This window comes from Nothobranchius furzeri, chromosome 1, assembly GCF_043380555.1.
Source record: "Nothobranchius furzeri strain GRZ-AD chromosome 1, NfurGRZ-RIMD1, whole genome shotgun sequence".
Lineage (NCBI taxonomy): Eukaryota > Metazoa > Chordata > Actinopteri > Cyprinodontiformes > Nothobranchiidae > Nothobranchius > Nothobranchius furzeri.
This window is the reverse complement of record NC_091741.1, coordinates 86,509,757-86,525,948: the sequence shown is the minus strand read 5'-3', so window position 1 is coordinate 86,525,948 and position 16,192 is coordinate 86,509,757.

Below are 16,192 nucleotides of genomic sequence, written 5' to 3'. Positions count from 1 at the left end.
GAGTACGCGCATAACTCTCACACTTCCTCCTCCACTGGTCAGTCCCCTTTTGAGGTCTCCCTCGGATACCAGCCCCCTCTGTTTCCCTCAGACTCTGTTTCTCCCATCACTGTGCCTCAGTTCCTCCGCAGGGCTAGACGCACCTGGAACCAAACCCGTATGGCTCTTCAGCGTACGGTGGAGCGTAATCGCAGGATGGCAGATCGTCTTCGGCGGCCAGCGCCTGTCTACGCTCCAGGTGACATGGTGTGGCTCTCATCCCGTGACATCAGGCTCCGGGACTCCGCAAGGAAGTTCTCTCCTCGATACCTTGGTCCTCTACCCATCGCTGCTGTCCTCAGTCCCGTCTCTGTCCGCCTGACCTTGCCCCCGTCTATGAAGGTACACCCTGTGTTCCATGTATCATTACTCAAACCCATTGTCTCCAGCCCCCTGTGTCCTCCTGCCGACCCGCCTCCACCAGTCCGCCTTGCAGATGGTGGTCTTGGCTACCGGGTCCACCGCGTTTTGGATGTCCGGCCACGTGGTCGTGGTCGCCAGTTCCTTGTGGACTGGGAGGGGTATGGTCCGGAACACCGCCAGTGGGTCCCGGGGTCCTTGTTTGATGACGTCTCCCTCATCCGAGATTTCGAGACTTCCCGTTCTGCCTCCTCTTCCGCCTCCTCTGCTAGGCTGACAGGTGGCATCCTTTTGGGGGGGGGGGGTTACTGTCACAATCTGCCCTGCTCACTAATCAGCTCTCATAATGCACAACAGTTGTTCCCAGTTTGTGTTTTCAGGTGGGCATGTCAGAGAGCCAGCTGCTCCTGATCTCCTGATCAGCGGACCAGGGGTACTTAAGGAGCGGTGTGAAACAACTCCAGTGCCGGTCGATACTCGCCTTTGGGTAACACTAGTTTGTCTCGAGTTTAAGCTTCAAATATTCAGCATGTGTTTTAGTCAGTCCATTCCTGTCAGCCCTGGTCTTGTATTTTGAAACTTCTACTCATCTGTCACTCAGGATTACTCACCGCTGCCTGGAGTTGTTAATTCTACTACACGTCGCTCACCGTCCCTTGGTCTCCTCGCTCTCTGCTGCTCGCCTGTCACCCTACCTGTTCCCTGCCTGCCTACCAACCTCCTCCGGATCTACAGCAATACCTGCCTTCCTGTCTGCCATATACCTGTTCCCGCATCTCAGTTTGGAGCCTCAGCCTCGTTCTCTGTCCCCATTTGGCTTCACCATCCAGCCCAGTCTCACCAAGGATTTTAACTTTCCCAGTAAGAGAAAACTCTCCTAAAAGCCATTCCTGTTTGGTTCTCTGGTTCCAGGGTTTGTTTTACTGAGATTAATTCCCGTTTGTTTTCTCGTTCTAGATCGCGGTTCTTCCTGTTCTCGTTTGGAGCAGCGCTTTAAGTTTACAACACGTTCCTTAATAAATTTTATTTGTAATCCTACTCACCATCATCTCCACTTGTGATTCTTTCATGTTCTGGGTTAAATATATACCCAACATGACACATGCGGAGATTATTTGAAAGACAACGGTAGATCCCGCCCCACAACCGAGAGCCGTCAATGGAGCGTTGCCAGACTAAATAATACATTTATTTAGTCTGGTTTTCCAGGCTAGGCCCAAGTAACTGGGGAGAGGAAAGTCTGGGCCTCAGGCTGTTGCCTCCGCAACCCGACTCCGGATAAGTGACAATGGGTAGATGGAACTTTTAATATTCAATGTAAGATTCAGAAAAAAATTATTAAACTCCAGCTTCAGTCTCCAAGAGTATTTCAAGGAATATTACAGCTCCTTTTAGAAACTTCTTATGCATTATGACTGCCCACTCCCACTTCAAATAACAAAATAAAATGATAGAAGATTATGCTATGTGATTCTGAATAACACAAAATGTATTCCTGAAGATTATGATGGGCATACCTGATGCAAAAAAATTACAAAAACCAAAAAAAATTTGTTAACAAAAACACATTCTCACTTTTAAGGTGTTCTGTCATCATGATGTCTTAGACTTTTTTGTTTGTTTGCTGTGTGATGGTTTCCACCTTCATCCAAAGCAGCTGTGGACGTTGAGAGTAGAGTGTCCATCAACTCAACATTCGGCCTGTCACTTGGAAAATAACAGGGAATTTGTTGCAGTCCAAGCAGCTCACTTTAGCAACACTGATGCTGTACAGGAAAATGATTGTCTTGGGGACAGGTAGTGGTATAAAGATGATACATAGTTGACACATTTTTGAAACCATTTGCCATTTAAGAACATGTGTGTGGCAAATGATATGAAGGAATCAAAGCAAAATGCAAAAGAGTTGCTTTTTATGACTGATATTTGTTCACTTTTTCTTAAATATCAACAGTATTAGTTTTAATCTGTGCCAAAAGTGTTTGTTAGCAGTCAAACATCAGACTGTCGGGTTCAATAATAACTTCAATGACGTGGTAGTCCTTCAGCCCCATCAGTCATTAAAAGACATTGATTTGTAATAGCCACCATGAACAGCAGCAGATGAAAATTACCACAGCAATTGATCCATCAACATGGCATTTGCTACATCCGAAGCATCAGTACAATCAAGTCCAATTGAGAGATGATTAAAGGACATAGCGTTTCCCACAGCACCTGGCATGCCATTACGATCACTCAAGAGTGTTTCTGTGTCAACACGTATTTAGGTAGCTGTTATACTTACACCAAAGCATGTACCAGACATTTTATTACATTGTCAGGAAGTAATGTCAACTAGTAATGCAACAACTTATGTCTTCTGCAGTACTTTGGATCATTACACACAGTCAGGAACTGATAGCTGGGAAAAAAGATGCCCTTGCATCTTTCTCCATTTAACTTCTTTTAGTCACAATAATTATGCTGCTATTGTGTAGTTTATCATACAGATGTACATTCCAGCTACATTTAAAGGCATTTTGTTACCATAGTCAGTAGCAAATGTATACATGTACAAACATCTCTAATGCACATACATGTTTGAAGAGTGCTCATTAATTCACTAGGAGTGTAAATCTGTAGTTTGATTACAATACCATAAAAAATTGATGCAATCAATTGAGATTTGACAAATCTTGATTTCTGAAATTTGGTCACAATATAATTTTGATTTCATTTAACGTCCACCAATCGATGAGAAACAATATTATAAGTGATTGAACACAATCACTTCCCAGCATATTTATTCACTGACTATTTCCTCAGCGCTTGCTTTTGCCACTGCTAGCTTCTTCATTGACATGTTTGGTGATGTGCAGGAACAGAACTTCAAAATAAAGCAAGATATCAAAATCAATCAAAATTAATGTGCATTTACTAAATAGTTATTCTACTGATTTTTGCATTATGAATTAAAGCAATGTCTTGTTTTAAAGTTTCTGTTTTTTAGCAAACATCAACAGCACATTTAACAAAATAATCACTTGCACTTCGAGATTTAGGATGCTGTGGTCATTGTGTTGGTCAGCAAGTCGCTTATAAAATATGCTGTCTGTGTGTGCAAACACCCAGCCCTAAACTTTACAACAAGGTCTACATTGGCATCTCTGTCAGAAGAGGCAGTGACAGCAACCACATGCACACTTTTAGCCCTAATCCACAGGTGGACATGCACAAAAAAGAAAAGAAAAAGCATGAGAAGATGTAGGGAACATGGCCAAAATGGGAAGCTGTCTGCATCTGAATAATAAGCAAGTCCCCTAAGGGCAGACCACTGTCAGATTCATCTGAGTGTGTTATTGTTTAAAAGACAATAGAAGACAGCACAAACCCACTGTGATGCATTTGTGCTGGAGACATCAGTATTTATTTCTTTTTTTTTTCAGTGTGCTGCTTTGTCAATTTGTGTTTGCATGGCATGAGATATCAAAGTTATGAGAAAGAGAGAAACAGTGTGAGAAAGCGATTAGTGCAGCAAATGGGGTCCAAGAGAGAATGTGTGATTAGTGTATTAAGCATGCATCAGAGCCCCTCCAAGCTGTCTCTGCAGAGGAAGGGCGGCTAGATAAATAGCTTTAATATTATTGTGTTGCGATAGCAGAGCAACAGTTGCTGCCCATTGATAGCTTAGGGGTATGTCAAACGAAGACAGAGACCTATGGAAACCCCCACACCCCCTCTCAGAAAGCGAGTGACCCACTGAGGCCCATGGGACAAAGAACCAGCACCACCAGAAGGAAAAGCCCATTTCTGTTAGGGGAACAAAGGCGGGCTGATGCACTCTCCTCCTTTTATACCCTGTTGGGTGTGACCTGACCTTCTGCCATGGTGAAAGCATCACTAGTAAAACACTGACCTCTAGATCCTTGGCCTTAAGATCCCCACCCCCACTTACTCAACATTTTGAAACAGACAGATTATGCATCTGTCCCACGTCTTCAATATGAACCCTATATTTTACGCAGATACATGAAACTTTTAACATTTGTCATATGGTCACAAGTATTTTTTTTTCTTTTGTATGAAGACAGTGTATTAACCCTCTCAGGCTCAAAATAAGTTTTGATAAAAGGACGAACACCTAAGTCCTTCAGGGGAACTTCTGAGTTAAAAATGCTCATGAAATACATATGTGGAGTAACCAGGTAGGTAGGTTTTAACATTGCAAATCTGCAACGCCTGCCTCCAGAGGGATAAATTCAGCACATGAAACATGAGACTTGAACATTAATGCACCAATATCCTATTAAAAAATAAACTGTTCAAAGCTTTATTATGAAAGCCCATCATGGCATTTCTTTTCTTCACAAAGAACCCAGCATGTATAGAGAAAATGAAATAGATTGAATCTGTGTTGCTGCCTTTTGTTCTTTAACATGTCTTATTCATTCTGTAAACACGATATTCCTAACTAGCTCATGGCACATTTTTGAAACTGCTGTACAGTAACCGCTGTTACAACATAAAATGATTTTCTAACAAACTATTTCAAACAGACTAATCAATAAAAAGTAGATACATTTAAAAAAAAACATCATCTCCTGCATTTCTTTTTCCTTTTTGCCTATAGAAACATTTTAACCTAATTTTAACGTAAAAATATGGCAAAAGGTGTCATTTAAACAATCAATTAATCAAAGCTTTATTTATAAAGCGCCTTCCGCAACCCTGTCAGGAAGCTCAAGGCGCTAAACAAGGAATAACAACACCTCTAGCCCAATTTTACACCAGAGGTGTGTTTAAAAATGTATTGTCCACTGACAGAGGAATCTGAAATGTACCAATCTTCACTTTTCTAACTTCCTTTCCCAGATATTGACACTCAAAAAATAGCAAAAAGTAATCTCAGTCATCTCCCGCTTTCTATATACCCTCCATCTTTTCCCTTCTTCCTTCACAAAAGGAGGATTTGAGTTGTTCAAGTGATAGCTTGAGTGATGGCCATCTTGGGAAATGAAATATTTGCCGAATCTCGGTGCCCTTGAAACTTAATTCAAAAGAACATAGGGGGTATGGAGGAAAGGGTGGAGGGAAGCAGTAATGAGTTTTGTGCTTTGGCTACCTTTCCCTTGTTTCTTTCACTCTGCTATACAATTCATTTGATGTTTCATGGATTTCTTGATGTTTTTCTTTTCAAATGGCAATTTACAATATTCATGAGTGTAAATTATCAATAATTATCAATGTCATGTTTTTACAAATGTGGGCTTAATGTGAGTCACCAAGGTATTTCCATGACCATAACTACTGACACTATCTGTACTGTATATCCTATACTACATATCTAAATTCATTTTAAAAGGACACTTTATTTAGCATATTTATCTATTTATGTACTTGGCTTTAACAAAATGTCTATGGACATTTCAACAGAAGCATGCTTGGCTTTGTTAATATTGATAGTTTCAGATACTGATCGATGTAGTTGGGCTTGCATATGGCAAATATGTACCTCTGATTCTACTTCATGATAAAGAAAATACACAGTTGCAGAAGGATCAGGTAAAGATGCTGAAAGGTATTAGAGGTTGAATATGGAACAAAAAGCTATATTTAAAAAAAAGTTCCTCCACAGGGCATTTAGATAGCTTGGCTGCCAGACTCGCCCTCTGTCTCTTCGACAGAGTCTGGGTACTCAGAGGCAGAAAGCAACGTGAGGGGTGGGAGTAGACAGCTCAAAAATAACTAATCAGAAAAAAGGGCAGAAATGACGACTGTATCACACAGCTCTGTAGTTTTTTCGCTGTAGACAACAGAGGTGTGTAGAATGAAGGTACAGTATTTCCTTTAAAACCTATATTTTAATAAGTAATAATCACATTTCTTTTGACAAGTTCGACACTGGGTTTTTGTTTACATCTACCAGCCAATAGAGGGCACCATTGAGGATTGCCAAACAGTCCGCTCGGCCAGGGCCGGCTTTGCTGACAGGCGACGCAGGCGGCCGCCTGGGGCGCCATCTGATGGATAGGGCGCAAAATGAAAAAAAAAATAAAAGTTTATTAAATTTATGTTTGTTATATGAAATGCACTCTCTACATGCTCAAAATTCCCCTCTGAAATGACATGAAATTAAAACATCAATATTTAAATTCTAATAATCTGGCTGCAGGACGAGCTCCCGCTTGGGCCACCGCTCCAATGCATTTGACCGTTAAGGGTGCCGTAGATCACGTGCGTGGGTAGCACTGTAGAAGGATATCCTGTTATCGTCGCGTTGAAACTTTTGATATCTTATGAGGAAAAGAACACCTAAGCCATCGGGATCAGCATTCCGAAAGCGAAGGAAGGAAGAAGAAAAAAAAAACGGGCCCAAAGCAGAGGTATGCAGACTTTATAAATTTGGCAAAGGAACTTTTTGCATTACAATTTTAGCTAACTGCCTCTCCTGCCACGCACGGTCCACGGACGGACCCTCACTAGCTGTTTACATACACAATACAGTATCTCATGACTTTAACCAATTATTTTTCCTTTTGAATCGTCATGTCCAGATGCAGTGATCATGACGAATGTAAGATTTTTTTTTTTTTACCATTTTTTGGAGTATGATTGCAGCCTTTTTATGAACTTCGATTCAAGTTTTAAGTATGCATACACTATGAATTTAATATTTTCATATCAGTGGAACGTGGGTGTAGCAAAATTTCAACTTTGTCCGACACATCGGGCGGGCGGCACCGTCGCAGCCGTGGCGGGGACTCCTCCTGCTGCCGCCGGGCTGGCGGGGGGTGAGAACTACCTATCGCACTGCCTAAACACAGCATGACATCTTATGCCGTCTCTTTCTTGTTTACGCTGCAGCGTCTTCTATCCAGGCTTCACGCAGCAGCAGCACATTTACTGAGCTACAATCTCAGCATCTAGAACCAGGTGAGTAAGTTACTTGTTAGGCTATTTGTAATCAGCAGTAGAAACGGGCTTTTTCAAATTAAACTGCTTATCACATATATCGATATGCAAAATTAATTTATTTAAATCCACACCAGACACTTGTTTATGGCACAATCAGTGCAGCATTGATTTAGCATTGAGAATATTAAATAATCTGAACATACACATCTGAAATTGTCTCCTTAAGATGTTATTTTCAATTAGGCTGTAAATTTGTAAAAAAGGATGGACATTAGTTTTTGTGACATAGTGAGTCATCTTCAAGGCATAAAGGTTTATGCCCTGAAGAAGGTCGTACCGAAACGCGTCGGCGTTTCCTTGTTTAATAAATGAAATCCTCAGAGTGCCTCAGATCACCGGTTCTTCTTCCTCATATTCTAAATTTATTTGATGCTGAAGAGCACCTGAGAGTGAGACATAAGTTTTTTCAAATATTCCCCATGGATGCACTCACTTCCACCTGTTTTTGATCATTTTATTCATGTTTTCATAGAACAGATTAAAAAAGATCAATAAAATAAAAAGTCCAGTAACATTAAAAATAGTGAAAAGCATCACTGCACATGGCTGAGGAATATTGAATGTGAACGTGGCACTGTTCTTAATTCATGCATCAGAGGGTTAAGTTGCTTTGTGTGTGTGTGTGTGTGTGTGTGTGTGTGTGTGTGTGTGTGTGTGTGTGTGTGTGTGTGTGTGTGTGTGTGTGTGTGTGTGTGTGTGTGTGTGTGTGTTTATTTTCTCACAGAAGAAGAACCCAACACCAGCAGACTCGGTGCTCCAATCCAACAGCCTGAAGAGACATCATCATCAGCTTCAACAGATGTCTGTGAACATGTATGAGCTGCTGGCCCCATGGATCCTGCTGACTGGCCACAGCAGTTGAACAAAATGGAAAGTGGAACTTTCTTTATGATGACACTTTGATATTTGAGTTTTGCTTTTGATTGCACAGTTTAATGTTGCTTTTGATTTTGTATCCCCCCAATGACATTTGCACAACATTTTGAGTTGTTGGTTATTGTAATATTGTCAGGTATACCTTTCAAGCTTGCATTTAATCTTCAGGCTGTTGACTTTAAAGAGTTGCTGTGTGAATATTTAAAATAAAAATTAGTAACTAAGGAATAACTGTGGAGTTGCTTTTTCCAATGTGTGGTTGGTGGGTGGACTTGGGTTTGGGTGAGAGGCCTGCAGGCCCGAGGGGGGGGGGGGGGGGGCAAATGGGCAGTCTGGCCTTGGGCACCAAATTACCTAGAGCCGGCCCTGCGCTCGGCGCAGCAAGGCCTACTCTGTGGAAAATGGCTGACTCAGCGAGTCAAGCATCTGCTTCTAAGCCCAGTTGTCATTATCCTTCTCAAAAGAGATGCTACAATAAAATATATAAACCCAGAAGGATTTTAGGTGAAGTCTACAACAGATGGACCCACATAAAACAGTTTGGGTATCAGCAGCGAACCTGGTATCCAGACAGCTGGAAACCTTGTTCTATTGTTGCAACTACAACCTCTACACACTAGATGTTGCATTGGTGTCTGTGTTACATATTCAACCTTTAATCTGAAAAAGAACCTTGGTTATTAAACACTACTTGATGAAAAAACACCACCTGGTGGTCATTTTAGAATTATTGCATAGTGTTAGCTCAGTAACGTAACTTATAAAAAAAAGTTGTTATAAGTCATTCACTTCTGTATGTTGTTGCAATTATTTGAATATGCAATCACAGTTCTACCTTATTTAAAAGGAAAAAGTGATCAACTATTTTATTTTAGCTTTAAAGCATAATAATTAAGGTAAACTGAAGCTCAACAAGTCTGTCTACTTTTGTGAATGACTGATAAAATTAAAATATGTAGAAACTATAAACCCTGTTTATCCATTAGGCTTTGTTTGGCAGGAGCTGGGTGTTTTAAACCAACCAGATCTGAATTTATAATATTAGTCATGTCATCCAGTCGAGTAAATTAGAGCAAAAGATACAGCACACATTGTGACAGGGTGCAGGGGTCACACTGTGAAATATCTAGATATGACTTGCAATTTAGCAGAGAGGGAGCTTAAATTTATGTCCACTGACAGCTGAAGTGACTAACAATGAGACGCTTAAAGCGAAAGTAAACTGTGTTTGCTTCTGTTTCAGAACCATCAACATGACACCAACAGAATGTGAGCCACCGTCAACAGATTGACAACACTCACTGTTTCTCCAAGACTTTGCAACTCATTTAAAATTTCTCAATCACCACATCACAATAACTTCCATCACAACAGTAGTGGGATGGACTTTTATCTCTGGTTCCATTTATTTATGTCTTAGGAATCAAAAATGTGTATCTTTTACAGTTCATTCATACATTTTCTCTTACCATTTCTACCTGAAGGCTGTAAAATCAGATATGCTTAAATGAAAACATAAGTTTGCATGTCAGTTTTACATTTTTATTCCTGAACAATTCTGTTTGCACTTACTGTATGAAGCAGAAAACAAAATTACACTGAAGCTCAGTGATGTTTCACTTCAGACCCATCTTCCCACTTCTGGACAGCCAATTGCAGACCACAGACATGAGTAATTGGCTAAAAGTGTCAGTGGAACATCTAAACCATCTCTTTGTTTTGACTACTCTCTTCACTTTCCAGCTCCTGCAGCTGAATGAGCGGCGTTGTGCTCTAGGCAGTAATTGCGAAAGGTGAAAAGGACCAAAGCTCTTTTTACAGCACTGGGTTGGCGCTGAGGTTACTACAGTCCCCACAATTTGAAGAGCTGTCTGCTTGAAGGTAGAGTTGACCTAGACAAGACAGGAGCTTTTCTTTGCCTTGTGGGAAGCACTGAAGGAGGGCAAAGGTCAGCCCTGTCTGCCCACATTGCATTACTTAGACCTAACAGCGAATTGTCACTATGGAACTCACCTCAGTGGCGAAACGATGTTTCAGGAACTGAGGCAAAGTGACTGCTCCAAGGTTGGACAGTCATTGCCAAGAGTAAGCTGTGATTTCAGCACAGTGGTTAGGGTCCTCAGGCAGACGAATCTCAGCCATTTCTTATAAATGAAGGTGTTAAAATAGCCAATAGAACTGACCCCATTTGTGATCTGCTCTTTTAGAAAATGTCATGTACAGTATCTCTAACAATCACAATACTTACTATCCTAAATCCATGTTGCATAACCATGTGTCATTCGGATACAGGGTTACACAAATTTTTATTTTATTTTGCATATTATGCATAACTGCTTGGTATAAGAAAGCCACATTCTAGTTTGTATTTAAAAGAAATATTCTATGACTTTTTTCCTTTATTAAAACAAGATTTGATGAATCTATACAAGCACTAAATTAAATCATGGGTGTTTTAATTTATTTATTTTTGCTATTTGATTATTTATTTTATAGCTAAGAGTTTATTGTATTATTTTCAAATAGCCTACCATGTGAATGGCTTCCATTACTCTCCATTCAAGTGATATTACGCATGCATTGTCTCACTGCCCACTTTTTAAAATCATAATTTGCATAACTTGTAAAAAATAAGGGACGAAAATAAATCTCTTGTGCTAAGCAGCTCCACAGCGGAGGCTTGCTCCCAAAAGATTAAGCACAAATCATCTAAACTTTTATTTAACGCTATACATTTAAAACAATGGCTTAGCATGTGGTGTGCTGCCGTTTTCTGGCACATTTTGTGTTTTTGCAGGCATGTGACAATTAGAAAAATATGCAGATTCAAGACCTCCTGGGGAAGCACAGATCACTCTGTGCCAGATAGCTCATCTCTCTACTGTTCGTTTGGCTTATACAAATTAATTTCTTGGGGAGGATAATGTTCACTCCCCCTCTATGATAAAACACAGTGTAAGCATATTTTATGTTTGACTAAATCCCCATTCTATTACTGTGTAATTGTAACCAAATAAAACACACAGCTGACTGTAGCTGGACCTCCCAAGTCATTTCTTTTTAGATCAAATTAACTGATCATGAGTTTTGGCAGAAAACAAAAGGCAGCCAAGATTAACAATCACTGATTCCATTTATTATGCAACATATTTAATGCATTCAACATAATCTGGAAGCTCATTTAAACTCCTATTCCAAAATTATTTTGTGTTATATATAGTAGTTTTCTTTGTCCTTAAAGCCATCCTGGTTTTAAAATTGAAAAATAAAAATTTTATTGAATTTAATTAAAATGAAAAAGAATTGATTAATCATAACAATATGTATTTTAAAAGTCTTTATTTGGAATTAAACTGATCATTTTAAAAAGGAAGAAATTGCTGCCTTTAAAATGAGCTGTCAAAATACAAAATGACTTACTGTTAAAACATCAAACTTGACTGAAATGAAATACTGCTGTTTTATTTACTTAGCTTGTGTGGTGAGCAAAAGTAAAAACTAACAGAAGTAAAAAATATATAGTCTCCTTGTTTTCATCATTTTGTTTCTTTGGATAGAATTCTAAACCAGCCCTGAGGCCTTTATATCGCATAGTGAAGACAAATGTCAGACAACACTTTTGCAGTATAACGTGTGACAGTACACAGTGCTCAGCATTAATGAGTACACCCCACTACATTTGTCAGAAAACATTTAGTTTTCTTACAAAATGCAATTTCAAAATTGCACACGTTTATAATTATTTAGATCACCAAGGGGGTGCCTCATCATTACTCATTTCAACAATGTTAGACTTTTTTATTTTTCTATTTATAGTGCCTCCTGTTGGATGGCACCCTTAGCATCTGTCTATGCTGCCTATAGGACGGGACAGCTCTGGCTATGTCACACTGTGAATTAGAATTCATGGACTCACCCATCTTGACTCACAGACGGGATGGGATATTGTTGCCTTAATGTCCAGTAATCAGCTAGCCTGACCTGCCAGACTCTTCCTCTGCCTAATTCTGCACAGAGAATGAGTCTGGTAACTCTCCCATGCAAATAACCACACCCCCTGAGAATTCTAACCGAGCCAATCAGCGCTGAGCAGAGTAACCAGCTCAAAAATGACCAATCAAAAAAATGCAGAAATGCCAACTGTAACGTGCGACACTGTAGTCTTTTAGATGTAGTCAAAAATGGCATCTGCAATGACGCAGACATCCTTTAGAAGAAAGGCTTTTAACAGTTCTTTTTGTTGTGGTTTTAAAGACATGTCCAAGAGGAAAGAGCCGTGGCAAACTCCACTTCAGATGCCATCTTTGTTGTTTATGAGAAACCGAGCATTGCGGTGTGTGATGTACGCTGCTCAGCTCTGATATGCTTGGTTAGAATTCTCAGGGGGTGGGGTTATTTGCATGGGAGAGTTACCAGACTCATTCTCTGTGCAGAATTAAACAGAGGACGAGTCTGGCAAGCCAGGCTAGTAATCAGCAGCATATCTGCTAGTTTAAGCTAACTGTTAGCATTAGCAACTTCACCTCAAGGCAGAAGCTGCTCCAGGCTTGTGTTATTTGTGTAGAAAAAATATGGAGCGAGATGTCCAAATGTCAGGAAATAAGATTAGAATAGAACAGAACAAAAACACTTTATTGGCCTGACAGTGGGGGAATTCACTTGTTATAGCAGCACCAACACTAAAGAGAATTATTTGAAGAAAAATTATAACAAAGGTACATGTTTATATACACATAAGCTGAAATCAATTATTGTAACCTTTGACCACTAAAAACCGAATAAAAAAAATAAAAATATCAAATACAGGCCATTTACAGGAGAAGCTATATCACTGAAGCTAGGTGAATAATTTACTAGTATGTTTTTCTCTAAATCCCAAAACAAATAATGTTTTCTTTTTCTTCACAAAAGCCCCAAATCAAATTATAAAAGAAATGGCAAGTAAAACGTGGTCATTCATAGAAAGTATAGCACCCTGACAAATTACCAAATACTGTATTTGAAAACAGACACCAGGTGAGCTAATTTGACCAAAACAGCTCTAAACTAATTGTAAAGCATAACACTGTTTCAGCTATTTATCCAGAAGATGCAATTACAAACAGGCAATCAAAAAGGGTATCTGTTGTTTTCTAATCTGTTTTCTTTTTGCCCCCCTTTCATTTGCAATTATTGCACTCAAGCAACTCAGGTTTATTGCTCATTTTGCTTTCTGTGGCAAATTCCCTAAGATTTTTTTTCAAGAAACATGAATGCTTTTTTAAAGACAAAGAACTGGAGAGGAAAAGACCAAAGCAGCAACTGCAGGTGATTCAAAATATATGAAAAGTCCTGAAATTCATTAATTATTGTCTCTAAATTCTCACACAATACTGAAACACACTCAGTGTACACATTTGTGTTCATTACCTACAGTATGATTCTCAGTTAGAAAGGTAGTTCTTTATCATTAAGGGCAAAAAAGCAGTTAAGCTGTTCAATGAAATGTTGGCAGACCAGTGTTCCATTTGGCTTAAAAAAATTAAATCAGAATTTACTACTAATTACAAACAGTTTTAATGAGTTGTTCAAACATTCTCCTAATTAAACTTTAATGAAAACATTTATTTCTTCTTGGGTAAACAAAACAGGTAAATAAAACCTTTAACTTTTAAAATATTTTGAAATAATTCATCTTGGCTTGAAGCCACTGTTTATTTGTTATATAAAAACCCGTCAGTGAGAATATTAAACAGTAAACAACCAAATGTCTAATTGTGTCAAAGCTAACAGATGCAGAGCCTGAATGTAGAAATGATCTTCCAGCTCTGGATGTCAAATGAGGAAAGGGTGTGTGGTAATTACTGCTAGATTTAAAGTCTGAGTGTCTACTGCAGCCCATCATCACTTCATCTGTAAGTAGTGCATCTCTACTCACTGCAACATAGGTAACACTATGTCAAAGAGCAATCACACAAGCCACCGAGCATGACAACTGTCTAATGTGACAGCCTTATGAAAATAATGCCAAATAGTGAAATGAACTGATATTCATTCACAAGTAGCTCAAGCAAGCCAGAAAAAAAAAATACTGAACACATCCAAGTTCCCATCGATGCACAATTTAAGCAACAAGCTGCATCGCATTGTACACGGAGTTAGGGCTTACCTTTAGAAGATCTCCTTTCCTGTTTATGTTTGTGTTGAAATTTTTCATTCAATCCTCAAAAGCAACAATTACATCTTGGTGAACTCTTCAGCAGCAGTCAGTCTGTTTTGGGCCTTAGACAAAATTTCCAATTAAAGCCAAACCTTTAGCTGATAAACAATTAGGTCTTTTATGACAGTCAGTAATGGACCAATGGTAAAAACAGTTGCATAAATTTCTAACTAAAATGTGTATTTGCTCATTAAAATAACACTCTATGCTCTAGCAAAATCCAGATGCACCAAAGTGAGTGTGAGCAAAGCGCATGTCCTCTGTGCTCATTGTGGTAATGGTTGCACATGAGAGGCTAACAGACACCGCCCTCTTGACACTTTTTTAAAAATATGTAAATATGTTCTGCATGGATAATTCATGAGATGCTGTAGCTCAGGAGGTGGAGTGGGTTGGGCAGTAATTGGAAGGTTGTTGGATCTATCCTGGCAGAGAATGCTGCTGTTGTGTCCTTGGGCAAGACACTTAACCCACCTTGCCTGCTGGTGGTGGTCAGGGGGACCGGTGGCGCCACTGCTCTGCAGCCTCGCCTCTGTCATTGCGCCCCAGGGCAGCTGTGGCTACATTATAGCTCATCACCATCAGCATGTGAATGTGTGTATGAAAGACTGATTGTGTTGTATAGAGCCTTGGGGGTTCTAGGACTCTAGAAGGCGCTATATCAAATACAGGCCATTAACATTTATGTATGGACATGGACATACAGCTCAGACCTGTTGCTGCAGCTGTAAATGCAAGTTACTGTAATAATTAATACATGAAAAAAAAACCACTTATTCTCAATATTAGCACCAGCAGCTACTTGTTTTACGTTTTGGAGGGACGTATGCAAAACACAGTTCTTCACCGTCTGGAGGAGAGGATCTGGATTTTCTGTAATGGTTTATGACAAAAGTACTTAACAAAATGAAAAACTGAACCCAGTTCATATTTATATAGATGGTAAAGTGTAGTTATACTGTATTTCTACAATTTTAATGCAGAGTCTGGCCAATACCTATAATTTTAGTCACCTTACATCTTTAGCTTAATCAATGTTTTTACATACTAAAGCCTGGTTCATACTAAAGCCTGGTTCATACTCTGAACCAGACAGAGCTTCCATCTCTCTCTTTTCCTCTCCCTGTCTGACGGCCAGGGAGGTGCTTATCTTGAAGAGCACTGACTCTTCACAACCAAGTCTGTTTCATACTAAAGCCTGGTTTATGCTTCTCCGTCAGCTCCGCAAGGGACAGACACGCACGGATTGACGGAAGAGTTTTGCTCTCATACTTCTCCGTCTCCTGGAGAGTGTTGCAAAGCAATTGCCCGGCAGGACCACAGAGGGTGTAGCGCTGTTCTGTGGTATCATGTCATGTATACGGTCCAAGATCGTTTGTTTATATTGTGTTTTTTGTGTATATAAGAGACTTTTAACACGGACATATTTGTCTCTCATTCTCCTCCACCGCTTCATGCGCTCCCCACCTCTAAACCCACGTTTCCTGTCATTTCCGTCCACAAATGAAACGCTTGCTGCGCATCTTTTCACTCCTCCAGTCACGGGAGGATGAAACGTTCATATTTTTAGAGTTTTTTTCGCGAGGTATACTTCAAGCTTCTCCGTGTCTGCCGCTAGTTATCCTCGGCTCTCTTTGCAATGGCGGCGCTGTAAACAACAGCGGCGTCCTGACCAATCACAAGCTTGCGTAATCCGTTTCGTTCGACGGATGTTTAAAAAAGTGGGCTCGACTCCGTACGTACTTACGTGCCTGCCGGAGC